This window comes from Rhineura floridana, chromosome 12 (assembly GCF_030035675.1).
Source record: "Rhineura floridana isolate rRhiFlo1 chromosome 12, rRhiFlo1.hap2, whole genome shotgun sequence".
In the NCBI taxonomy this organism is placed as follows: domain Eukaryota; kingdom Metazoa; phylum Chordata; class Lepidosauria; order Squamata; family Rhineuridae; genus Rhineura; species Rhineura floridana.
This window is the reverse complement of record NC_084491.1, coordinates 14,893,521-14,907,344: the sequence shown is the minus strand read 5'-3', so window position 1 is coordinate 14,907,344 and position 13,824 is coordinate 14,893,521.

Genomic DNA, 13,824 nt, shown 5'->3' with positions numbered 1-13,824 from the left:
GGCCTGTCGCACTAAGAGCTTGGCCTCTAGTAAAAGGCCACCTGAACTTCAGGGTCATGTGGGACCACCAAAAGTGCCCCATCAGAAGACCTCAGCAATCGAGGCAGAACTTAAGGGATCAGGGAGTGCTTCAGGTATTTGGGTCCCATGTTGTTTAGGCCTCTGTGAGCAAGCACCTTGAATCTGGCCCAATAGCAAATTGTTAACCAGTACACTGGTAATAATCCACCGGGACATTAACTTGAGCAAGCACCACTGAACTGAGCAGGTGCTGTGCAAAATCAGCTTCATTTTTTTTCTGAGATGGTACTGATTATCTTTGTCAATCTGGATTGGTGAACGGCCATAGCTCAGTGGTAGAGCATCTACTTTGCATGTAGAAGGTCCCGGCTTCACTCCCTGGCATCTGCAGGTAGGGCTAGGATAGAACACTGTCTGAAATCCTGGAGCGCCACTGCCAGTCAGTGTAGACAATACTTTTTTTTTTTTTTTTTTTTCAATAATTTTTTATTCAAATTTTCATAAAACATACAAGACAAAATCATAAAACATTCAAAGACAAAAAACAAAATCAAAAATAGTTAAACAAAAAGAAAAAAAGAGAAAAAAAAAAAAAAAACAAAAATAAAAAATAAAGAGTAAAATATTGACTTCCCATTTGTCAAAGATCAAATCAGTTATAAGTCTATAATATATAGCAATCCTGTCTCTTAAGTCATATTATAAAATCACTTTCCTCCAGTAGTTATCTTACTTAATCATCAAATCTCATAAACATTACTTTATTCTTTCCACAAAAAGTCAAAGAGAGGTTTCAATTCTTTAAGAAATATATCTATCAATTTTTTTTTTCCAGATAAGCATATCGATTAATCCATCTCATTACTAATTATGATAATCTTATTGTCATAACCATAGTCAAAATAAACATTTCAGTTAATCCATCACATCAGAATCTGTTAGGTTCAGTAATTTCAGTAGCCATTGTTCTATTATCTCTATTAGTTCCATTTTCCATCTTCCATCTTCAGTAGTCTTGTTAAGTCCAGTAATTTCAATATCCAATCTTCCATTATCAGTATTCCATAATAATCTTGCTGTCAAAGCCATAGTCATATAGTAAGAGTCTGATGGGAATTACCTCTATCCCAAATATTTTCTTGCCATCCATTCTGAATAGGTTGCTGAAATACTGCTGTAAAATCATATCTCTGTTCTTTTTTTCAAAATACACTGGGTCATCTCTTAAAAGTTTTTCCATTGTCACATGGCTGCAGTTAATTCCATAGATTTTCTCTATATTGGGCTCCATCACATCATTCCAGTCCAGAAGATAATCCATGCCATTGATAACTTTATCTCTAGAATCTTCATTAATTTCTTCAGAGATAACATTGAGTTCCAAACAATAGATTTTATTTCTAAAGTCCATAGACTCCAAATCTTGTTCCTGTTCCACGTTTGTTCCAATCTCCGGGATCTCCTCTCTCACAGGGACCCCTATTCCAGTCTCCAGGGTCTCCTCTCTCACAGGGACCCCTGTTCCAATCTCCGGGGTCTCCTCTCTCACAGGGACCCCTTCCAGGGTCACCTCTCTCACAGGGACCCTTATATCTTTAATCTCCTGCTTCATTTTACTCAATTCAATTTTCGTTATCTCAATCTCATCCATTATTTTCTGAAACATAGTTATTTCCAGATTCTCAGCCACTTTCTTAATTGCCATTTTAAAAGAAAAATATAGGAAAACCACTTCTTATTTCAGCAACAATTGGGTTAATACTCCAAACTTGGTGACATCACAGTATAAACAAAGCAGACAGCCTTATCTCTCCAATAGTTAAGTAAACAAAATGCAGTTCCCAGGATCGAAACAATTAATGGCAATCGTCAAGAAACAGATTCGTCAAAATAAAATAGACCAAAAAGAGAGTAGTCTCAAAACAGTATAATATTTTTCAAAATAAAAATCTGGAATAGAAATCCCTCTTCTGTGTGTATCTTTAGAATGCAAATCCAGGACAGCTTTTTGCAACAAAAACAGAGATAAGCTATTAATTGGTGCGTAGCAGAGAGAAGTTACGGCTCCCCAGTGAGATGTCAAAAACCGATCAATCTGGCAAATCTCTTTTAAACAGCAACAATTTAAGTCAAGTAAAAGAAAAATATAGAAAGAAGGGTGCTTGCCTGTTAGTGCGTTCTCTCTTAGAAGATAAGATGAACGTTCGCTTTAACAGATAGAGCTTGCTGTTGAAAATCCGTCCCACCTTCGTCGGCTGGACCTCGTCCCATAAATTAATGAGATCTGGTCGTCCCAACAAAAATAGGCTTTGAGGTTAATCTCTTCGTTTCTCCCTACCCGGGAGAAGTTTAATCAGTCAAAAAAAAAGAAAAAACTGACTGATATATCTGAATAAGCTTCTTTTGAGGCAGGAGCCCGTCTCAAAAGCAGGCACAGGCTAAGTCACCCTTCCCGGAAGTTCCAGTGTAGACAATACTAATGGTCTTACTCAGGATAAGGCAGCTTCCTATGTTCCTATGATTCCAACCAGGACTTCAGACCTAGGCTGCAAACACACAACATTTTATTCTAGAATCAATGGAGACTCAGTACTTGTTTTTTCTATGTAGTTGGCACACAATCTAAATCTATTGCATATGTTTTGCCCCTGATAAGAGCTTCTTGGAAACTGGTTCATTCTGAAAATAAAAGCTCATGGCAGGTTGATGCTGCATTACCCTGCAGTGTGTCCATTTGAAAACAAATTAAAACAGACGTAGGCAATCCTAGCAATGGGGGATGTATCCACACCTACCCAATGACATAGTGAGTGGGTATATGGCAAGATCGCAAACTCCACTTTCTTTTTCATTCACCTGGGGCATGTGCAGGGAGGAAAAGGCATGAATAACCTAATCAACGGGAGATTTTTCAAATACATATCAAGTAACTATACCCAGCCTTCTGGTCAGCAGGATCTAGAATCAATCTAGATTGAAAGCAGCATGTTGAGGACAACTATGAATGATTCTGGATTGAGAGAAACTACATTTTTGTGCTACTAAGGTGTGTATGAGGGATGGGATCCGTTGGCCAGTGCCAGTTCAAAAGCAATCCATCGATCTAACAGTCCAATATCAATTCAAGTTCATTCTTGTCTGCTAGCCACTCCAATTACCGATTCATTTTTCCCCCTCGGGAAAAAAATGATATTAATATCAATATTTTAAAAGAAAATATCGATATTTTGAAGGAAATGTTGATAAATTGAAGGAAATATTGATAAATTGAAGTACATATTAACATTAATATCAATATTTTGACAACAAGCCTTTTACATAGAGATCTTATCCCAGTCTGTGTCTGTATTGGAATTTCTTTTTAAGAGGTTTTTAAAGCTTTTTTTTTTAAAAAAAAGATGTTTTTTAAAGATGTTTTGTTTTAATATGTTTTTAAGGATGTTTTGTTGTAATATATTTTAAAGTCTGTTTTTATGATGTTTTAGAGTGTTTTTAGAGCTTTCATTTGCCACCCTGGGCTCCTACTGGGAGGAAAGGCAAGATATAAATCTAATAAATAGATATTAATAAATAAATATAAAAATAAATAAATATTTTTTTAAAAAAAAATTGATTTCTTAAAATAGCTGAGGAAAACCACTACATAAAAATGCAACCCACAAGGATAGCAAATAAGCAGAAATTTGGTACCAAATCCAAACTGGAAGGAATTCTAGCATATCTCTAGTGTGTATGCAGCCTAAGATAGCCTTGACTGTCATGGAATAGCACAGCAAAGACATTGGGAAGTGTACTGGGAGAGTGTATCCCTGTTGGCTCTGCTGCAAAACCTCTTAGTGGCTTTGCTTCTAGGTACCCCCTCCTTCTATTTTAACAATCGTATGTATTTTACATTCTGTGACTTTTTATTTATGGTTGGTGAGATGTAAATAAAGTATATTTCTATTTGTATTCCTTATTTTGACTCAAGAGAAGTCCGAGCGAAGGCCAATAAGTGCTGGCAAAAAAAGGCCAATAAGTGATGGCAATAAGTGATGGTGACAGTCGAGGGAGGGCTGAGAAAAAGAAAGACTTGAGAGTTGAATGTCATTTACTAGTCCCTTCCTCTTGCTTCAGCATAAGCCACTTTTTAGTTTAAGTCCCCCCCCCAGCTAACATATATGAAGCTGGCACACATTGACTTATTCCCTTGGGTCTGAACGGAATTGCCACCAACTAAATATCCTGTCACTCTTTCCTGGATAGTTCCTTGCCAGTTTTTTTTTAAAATAGACCACATCTAGGGACAGGAGCCATCCCCATAGAGCAGACATATCCCAAGGAAACTGCATCTCCCAACACACATCCCTCATCTTGTTAGGATTTACATCTGAACATGCCAAAGAAACATTCATCCTGAAAGTTGTTAGTACAACTGGGAGCCTAGAAGCGGAGCAGGGAGAGATGTTTGTTATTTGAACATGGCAGCAACATATGCTGCCTGCAATTCATTTTTTTTAATGGTGAAGAGAAAACCGAACACTTACGTTGCTCCATATGAAAAGAGGAATGTCACATTCCCACAGAGAAAGTACTGTAAAAGCTCATGACAAGATGGAAGTGTGCAAATTGTAGAAAAACGAAGTAACAGAAGTCAAGTCACGTCACTGGAAGCCAGCTACAGAGTTAAGATACTGGCTGTGATTGGATGTAACACTAAACCATGGTTTAGTGTTATGAAAACAAGTCTAGTTGCTCCCTGGGCTCTCGCACCCCTCAGTGGAGGCTGTTGCATTTGGGCAAAAGGAGCACCACCCCACTAACCTCAGCCTACCCTCAGCCAGCCCCCACCTACCTGCCTTCTTACTTACATCCAGTCCAGGTGGTGGCACTTCCTGTCAGCTTCCTCCTCCTTAATCTCAAGTGTTGCATTTGTAGATCTAACAGAGAGAGGGATGGGACAAAATTGGCATTAGTTGGCTCTGTCCATCATTGGCTCTGGCTCCACCTACTGTTCGGATCCCTGTCTTCTGCCCTGCCAATGGGCACCAGCCACTACTGACACTACCCCTCCTCCCCTCTTCTCCTCCAACACAGCCATGAAGAGCAATATGATGCAACTAGGGATGTTAGAAGGCATCGTTTTCTATTCTGCCCCATATTTGTTGCATGTAGCACTGTTTCTGTCCCACTGCAATTTGTCTTCCGCCCAAGCATTTCTCTTGCTGTCTGACCTGGCAAAACTTTACGTAATTAATTTTCTAAATTACATGATTATGCTGATACATTATTCCACCCGGTTTACTTTTAATGCGAAGGTCATTCATTTCATTGCAAAGGAAATGCAATGCAGGGGAAGGGGGAGAGTCTGCCATTACAGATCAATTACAATGGGGAATACCAATCATTTTTTTTTTTGCTGGATTCATTACCATTACGGACATGGGATAAAAAAAATGAACATCAGCAATTTTCTGCTTCCATTTCCATTGGAATTCTCTGACATTCTTAGACATGACCTCTGTAACTCCTGAACGAGAGTCACTTCGAATCTACGGTGGTATGGAAGGAGGCATTGAAATTTAGATCTTCTCAAGTCACCCAACAGATCGAAGAAGTCAATTTCTGTGGAGTTTAAATGATCATGTAAATAATAACAAAAATAGTGAGGAGGAAGAGGAGGATTTTGTGCCATCAATGTGGTGTTTTACAGATTACAACAAGACAAGCTGCTACCACAAAGAGCTTACAATCTAAACTTCGGCTCAGGGGAAACAGGAGACTGGAAGAGATCGAGATGAAGAGATAAACTGTGAAGGAATATGCAGTGATGCTTATGTAAATACAAGAATCATTTTCACTTACATGGTCTTGGCTACAGGCTCAGCAGCCTTCCCCAACCTGCTGCCCTCCAGATGAACTACAACTCTCATCACCCCGACAACCAGCCATACAAGCTACAGCTCACAAGAGTTGGAGTCCAACAGCATCTGGAGGGCAACACTATGCTTAGTAATAACATTCCACAAAGCCTAGAGCTTGCTAGCAACATTCCCAGTCTCAGGAATCATACATCTGTCTCCCTTCCTTCCTTCAGGAACTTAGGACCATGGTCGTATTACTGTAAATCTAGGCTGGCTGAACTAAGGTCCCATGCCTACCTGTCTGTCCCTGGATGGAAAAGGCTGTGAGTGAGCACGTCTCCATTTCAGTTCTTTACAGTCTCCAGACAATGTCCTCACATTCACTCCTAAATCACTGTGTGTGAATGGGCTGTGGATGGATGGATGTTACTCTGGCCCCACCCACACCTAGCATACAGATCCCAGAAGGTTACAGATGAGCAAAAATGGCCCTTGGGCTGAAGGTAGTCTCCTACTCCTTGCCTAAGGCTGGAATTGCAGCCTTGGTGCAGTGTGGCAGACTTATGATTGGGATCATCTAGTCATACCAGCTAGGGGGTCCTAGGTGACCCACTTTCATCCTGTTCTACCACCACCATCACAACCACATTGCTATGTAGCACTGGTCTACCTTAGTGGGATATTTTGCAGGGCTGGTGTGTGGATTACTGTGTTAATATATGTGAAGCACTCTGAGGACTCCAAAAGAAGAGGACTGTTGTGCTCAGGTCCTGCTTGCAAGCTTCTATGGGGGCATCTGGTTGGCCACTGTGAGAACAGGATGCTGGACTAGATGGAATATTGGCCTGATCCAGCAGGTCTTTTCTTATGTTCTCAAGCACATCATGGATGGCAACAAGGTGCCCTCCTCCTGATGCTGCTGGATTCCAACTTCAATCATCCCGTACCATTATCTGTGCTGGCTGGGTCTCATATGAGTTGAAGTCCAGCAACATCTGGTTGGCTACTCCTGTACTACATGAAACCTAACCAATGGTAGCTGGTGACTCCATACCAGTGGGGCAGCGGAATCCACTCCGGGTTTTAGTCTGAACTAAAGCACCTTGGACAGCTCCTTGAAAGTTCAGACTAAAATTCAGAGCAGATTCCTCTGCTCCCACTGACACAGAGCCACAGCCGCCACTGATCCTTCCCTAGGTGTTTCCCTCCCCACCCACCCCCACCACCTCTCCACAGGAGGAAGTCCACAGGTGGCTGTTGTGATGACGATGACTGGAAATCCAAAATTAATCAAAGTGGAAACAGACTGGGAATTTTTTAAAAGGGTCCTTAGATTTCCCAGATCATTTTTGCTCTTTCCTGGTTATTCCATTACAGTACAGACAAGTCTGATCCTCAAGGTGCTTCACTGGAATGGTCCCAGTTCATTTCTATGGGATTAGCACTAGTCGGCAATGTATTTTGTGGGATGTAGAAATGAGAAAGGAAATCCAAGATATAAAATCAGATTGGGCGGATTAAGCAGAGAATAAAGGAAAAATAAATGTAGCATTTTTGTGGTTAAGTGCTGGGAGTTTTGGGAAATATTGAAACTCAGATTGAAAGCATGTGTGGCTACAGCTTAGGTAGCACAGAGTGGAAAAAACTTTTTCCAGTATAAGAGGATGGCATTAGAATTCAAGATTAATCAGGGGGACAAGGAAACTACACTGCCATATGCAGTTAGGAAAATAATACAGGCACAGCCCGTCCCTTAGAAAAATGGGAGATATGACCCAAAGAAAAGCCACGAAGGATTTCAGGGTGCAATTAGGGCAATCTGTGAATAGATCTAGTGCATAGCTGTTTTTTAAATGGCAAGTACATCTGTGGGAAAGTCATATATACATTTGGGGGAAAGTGAGTGGAGCAATTTTATTATTATTATTGTTGTTGTTGTTGTTGTTGTTGTTGTTGTTGTTGTTATTACCTGTCCGTTACCAGCAGGCCCCAGGGTGGGTTACCACAATTTAAAATTCAGTATTAAAAACAGCTAAAACAAATTAGAGTCACAGGAATACCTCCCAGTAAGCAACATGATCAACCAGATGACAAATGAATGCCATCAGCCCAACATGTCACCTGCTACTGCTCCATTCCATTTCCCCTGCTACCTGGTTTTCAGTTCTTTTTCCTGTTAATCCTCAGTTGCTATTATCGTTATCATTACTACTACTACTACTACTACTACTACTACTACCACCACCACCACCAGCAGCAGCAGCAGCTCATGGAGAATGTGCACACAATCAGTCCATGTAGAGGAAACTGTGCAATTTCCCAGGCAATATACTGTGCCTACTCTCCAACAGGGAATACATACATCTTGACTGCATTTTGTGCATTCTCTGGGCATTATGTATACCCTCCAACAGGCTTTGGGGGATCTGCATATCTTGACAGGATTTTATGCATTCTCCAGGCATTAAACATAACCTTGAATAAGATTTCTGGAATGTGCATACATTTTCTTTTTTTACATTCTCCAGGCAATATGCATAATCTTCAACAGGCCTTGGGAAATGTGCATCTGTCACCTGCATTTTGTACAGCCTCTGGTCAATATGCACATTGTCTGGTCAATATGCATACTCTTCAAGAACCATGCCCCTCATTTCTGTCTCTAGCTCAGAAGTAGGCAACTCATGCAGTCCACTGTCTAATTTTAAATGACTTGTGGGGTCTCCTCCCACCAGGCATCTGAGAAGTGGGGAAAATTAGGTGTGGCTGCAGCTAGGGATGGGGTTCAGTAGCTGGTTCCTATCCGTTTGAATTCTGACAGTCTGGGTTTCAGTACCAATCTGACTTTTTTTGTTCCCAATTGTTTTTGCATTGCCCATTTCCAGCAAAAAAAATAACTCAACTGAGAATGAAAAAGCTTATGCGATATGTAGGCACTTGTTCCACTGATTGGCATCAGCATAGAGGAAAGTTGATTACTAAGACAATAATTCAGAGCGGATTTTTTAAAAACAAAACAAAACACGTGCTGATGACAGCCACGACCTGTTGCAAGAAATCAGTGCCGGTCCAAAAACAATGCAGATTGTTGGATTACATCAAAATCCGATAATAAATTTGATTTAATGAATATCCTTCCCCATCCTTGGCTGCAGTCTCCTTTCCCACACTGCTCAGTTGTTTGCTGCAAATTAGCTGAGCAGCAAGGGAGAGGGAGGGGAGGGAAGTTTAACCTTTTCCTCTCTTTATGAGTAGTAGGGGAGGAAGAGGAAGGGACTGCACATGCAGTTAACTCTTCATTCATAGAGAGACCTTTAAATGTTGTCCTTCAAATCTCCAGTCAAAGAGGGAGAAAAAGTATCCGTAGCGCTCTCCTTCAGTGTTATATATACCTCCCATCCCTCATTTCAGATGGAGGGGAAGATCTCTTTTCTGTTGGAGCCTGGTATATATTACCAGTGCAGAAGTGAATAGTCTGGTAAGATGGTTGGTTGAAAACATGAAGAAACTTAAGGTTTATTACTACTGGGAAATAAAGTCATTCTGGGTACAGGTATACATGTGGGCCCCATGGGGCTCACACTCACAGACACTATCTCAGACTTACTAGAAAGGAAGAGGAAGGAAGTAAAGCCTGAGAAAAAACAAACAAGTAGCTATTAAAGAAGGAATCGCTGAGGGAAGAATAGATTGCCATTCTGTCTATCTCCCACACACCCCACCCCTGTTCAGGTTACGTGTTACAAGCATTAGCACTTTACTCCCAGCATTTTTTCCTACCTCATGATCTAAAGTTCAACAGGGCAACATCTAGTAGAAGCTGGCAAGTAACCCTATTTAGAGCCACTGGCTTGGTTCACACATTCTTTCCAACCCATGTATGCACAACCTCTTTGGAACTCTGAGGAGAACCAGAAGTGGAGACCCTTCACGGGCTAACTCTCCAATATCACCACTTCACATCAACTATTCCTCTTCAGTAGTTTTAGGTTTTTGAAGAAATTATTGGTCTTTTGCTCTGGCAGCAGCTATTTCAGCCTAATAGCCAGGCAATATGAGTTGCAGCCAGAGCAAATGAACAGAAGCATCTTTAAAAAGACAAGCAAAACTCCTGAGCAGCAGATTTAAAATTGCAGCAAAGCGAGCAATAAAGTTGAGTTTTAAAAAATCCCAGGAGCCAGTCCATCTAGCAGTAACAATCCTAGTCCACAAAAGAGCTGACCTTTGTTGTGGGATCAATGCAGATGCCATACAATGCAGAATTTGAGATCCAAAAATGAATTAAATAGAACTGCTATTAATTAATTCCCAAATTATTAGAATTGAACTGGGGATTTAAAGGAATCCTGAAATATCTCAGAGTCTTTGATGTTGCTGTGTCACATAAATCTGATGAAATGTCAGTTCAGGGCTGTCACAGCTTCTTCTTTTATTGAATTCTCCCGAAAATCAGAGAACCCAGGAAAAAATGGCAATTCAAACAGGAATTTCCCTTGTTTGCATAGTATAGGCGCTATTTAGTGAAGGAAATGTTTTTGTTTGGAAACCACAAAGGATTACTTGCATGTGTGAAACTTGGACACAATTAAGCAGCCTGATGCAGTTTCTAACTGTAGTGGCTCCATGGGAGGTAGAATGTTTTAGAGGCTATTGAGCCTTGGATAAGATTGGGTAGGGTCTGGATCAAAGAAAATCAAACTAAACTAGGGAACTTATGTTTATTTGCACAAATGGCCTTACTCTTTATAATTTGACAGACACACCCCCTCCCCAGGATTTGGAATATGCTGTTCTTGCTATGAACAGTATGATGATAGGTCTCAAAGGCGAGTAGAGGACAGAATGTTCTGCCCCTAGATCATAAAGTAATTAATCTTGGTCCTTTGTAGACCAATATAAGAGTCTGTTTCTCTTTAAAGGGGACCCAAACATACATGTCCCTTTAAGAAAAGGGGTGGCTTTTGTTTGCAATGCCCTGAATCTCTAAATGTCTGTTGTGACTTCCCCATGCCTTGACGGAGCATGAACCAGAGGTGAAACCAACTGGGATTTCAGAATGGCCTACACCTATCATCCCTAAACATTTGCTTTGCTGGCTGGAGCTGATGAGAGCTGTAGTCTAAAACATCTAAGGTACCATGTTGCTGTTCCTGGCCTATAGGGAGCTACTGTCAGAGCTTGGAAGATTACTTTTAAAAAGTAATAAATTACAGTTACAATTACATGGCCCCAAAAAGTAGTAATTACCATTACAATTACAATTGCTCAGAAAGTAACCGACTACTTTTTCTCAAAAGTATTCACTACAATTACATTTCAGTTATTTTTTTAAAAAAAACACCTACAAGGTGCTGGCCTTGGCTGCTCCATATCTAAGTAGCCTAAAACAACAGTGTGGGCTGGATGGAACAACTATCAGGCGGATCCACAGTTGGCTCCAGAATGGTACTCAAAGAATGCTTATCAATGGTTCCTTCTCAAACTAGGGGGAAGTAACAAGTGGGGTACCACAGGGCTCGGTCCTGGGCCCAGTGCTCTCCACCATTTTTATTAACGACTTGGATGAGGAGGTACAAAGCATGCTTATCAAATTTGCAGATGATACAAAATTGGGGGGCATAGTTAATACCATGGAAGACAGAAACAAAATTCAAAGGGACCTTGATAGGCTGGAGCATTGGGCTGAAAACAACAGAATGAAATTCAACAGGGATAAATGTGAAGTTCTACACTTAGGGGGAAAAACCAAATGCACAGTTATAAGATGGAGGATACTTGGCTCAACAATACGACATGTGAGAAGGATCTTGGAATTGTTGTTGATCACAAGCTGATTATGAGCCAACAGTATGATGTGGCTGCAAAAAAAGCAAATGCTATATTAGGCTGCATTAACAGAAGTATAGTTTCCAGATCACGTGAAGTATTAGTTCCCCTCTATTCAGCACTGGTTAGGCCTCATCTTGAATACTGCATCCAGTTCTGGTCTCTGCACTTTAAGAAGGATGCAGACAAACTGGAACAGGTTCAGAGGAGGGCAACAAAGATGATCAGGGGACTGGAAACAAAGCCCTATGAGGAGAGACTGAAAGAACTGGGCATGTTTAGGGGAGATATGATAGCACTCTTAACTTGAAGAGTAAAGTTGTCACACACAGGAGGGCCAGGATCTCTTCTTGATCGTCCCAGAGTGCAGGACACAGAATAATGGGCTCAAGTTGCAGGAAGCCAGATTTCAAATGGACATCAGGAAAAACTTCCTAACTGTTAGAACCATACAACGATGGAATCAATTACCTAGAGAGGTAGTGGGCTCTCTGACACTGGAGGCATTCAAGAGGCAGCTGGACAGCCATCTGTCACGAATGCTTTGATTTGGATTCCAGCATTGAGCAGGGGGTTGGACTTGATGGCCTTATAGGCCCCTTCCAACTCTACTATTCTATGATTCTATGAACATTAAAAATAAACACACACATGCAGAGGTAGTAGAATAATTATTTTTATCCATAAGATAGCAATGGTGGTCTCTCCACTGGTAAGGGAGGTGGGGAGGGAGGCAGAGGCCACTACTCAGATCTTTGCATGTCAAACCAAGTGCAACCCCACAGCCAGCAAGCATATTCTCTCTCATTTAACCACCTCCCAGACCCTGCCCTGCCACCAACTAAAGGACACTCACCCAAGCAAACATTTTCCCCTTAGATGCAAAAAAAGTTAAAATACTGCAAATGCAGCACAGTAACCAGAGAGGGTGGTGGAGGGCACTTTGTTTGCCAAGTGTAAACACAGTATTCACACAAACATACACATGTTGTCATCTTTCACCTCCACAGTTCTTTATCTCCATTCTGCTGCTGCCTCCTTCTCTTCCTTTATCCATGTTCTTGCTCTCTGGCTCCTTTTCCCCTCCACCCAATTCTTCACCATCACCATCCATTTTTTTAAACAATTGTTTTCTCCACTCCACCCTGTCTCACTCTTCACCTCCTCCCTCATCGCCTCCTACCCACCCACAGAGCATGAGGGAAGAGCGACGCTGTGCAGAAGCCCAATTTGAGGCACATGATCTTCATCCACAAATCAGAGGAGCAGAAGACTTTCCTGTCCCCCCCAAGGAATGCCCAAAAATAATGTTGGAAACATTACAAATATACCTCAAAAGTAATAAATTACTCCTTGTTCTATTACAATCAAAATGTAAAGGAATCACCCAACTCGTTCCTGAAAAAAGTAATGAATTACAAGTAATTTGTTACTTGTAACAAAATACTTCCAAGCTCTGGCTACTATCCAAGGTGTGAAGAACCTATGGCCCTCCAGATGTTGATGAACTACAACACCCACCATCCCTGGCCATTGGGCATGCTTGCTGGGGCCTATGGGAGATGTAGTTCAGCAACATCTCTTCTCCTCTTCTCCCAGGCATTTTAGCATGTGTTTTTAAATTGCTTTTTAAAAATGTGTTTTAAAAGTTCGTATATTTGTTTTTAATGTTTTTATTTAATTGTTGTAAACTGCCCAGAGAGCTTCAGCTATGGGGCGGTATACAAATGTATTGAATGAATGAATGAATAAATAAATAATTGTTGTAAACCACCCAGAGAGCTTCAGCTATGGGGCAGTATACTTATGCAATAAATAAATAAATAAATAAATAAATAAATAAATAATTTCCAAAGGTTCCCCGCGCCCTGATGTAAAAGAAAAGAAAGTACTTAGCTGAACGATGGAAATACACTTCCACAAGAAGTAGTTATGGCCACCAACTTAGATGGCTTTAAAAGAGGACTGGACAAAATCATGCAGGATACAACTACAACTCCGATCAGCCCCAGGTAGGATGGTCAAAGATCAAGGAGGATGGCAGTGGTACTTCAACCATATTTAGAGGAGAACCACATTGGCTAATCCTGGATGAGGATGTCCAAATGTTGCCTAGAGCTTGGACAAACACAGC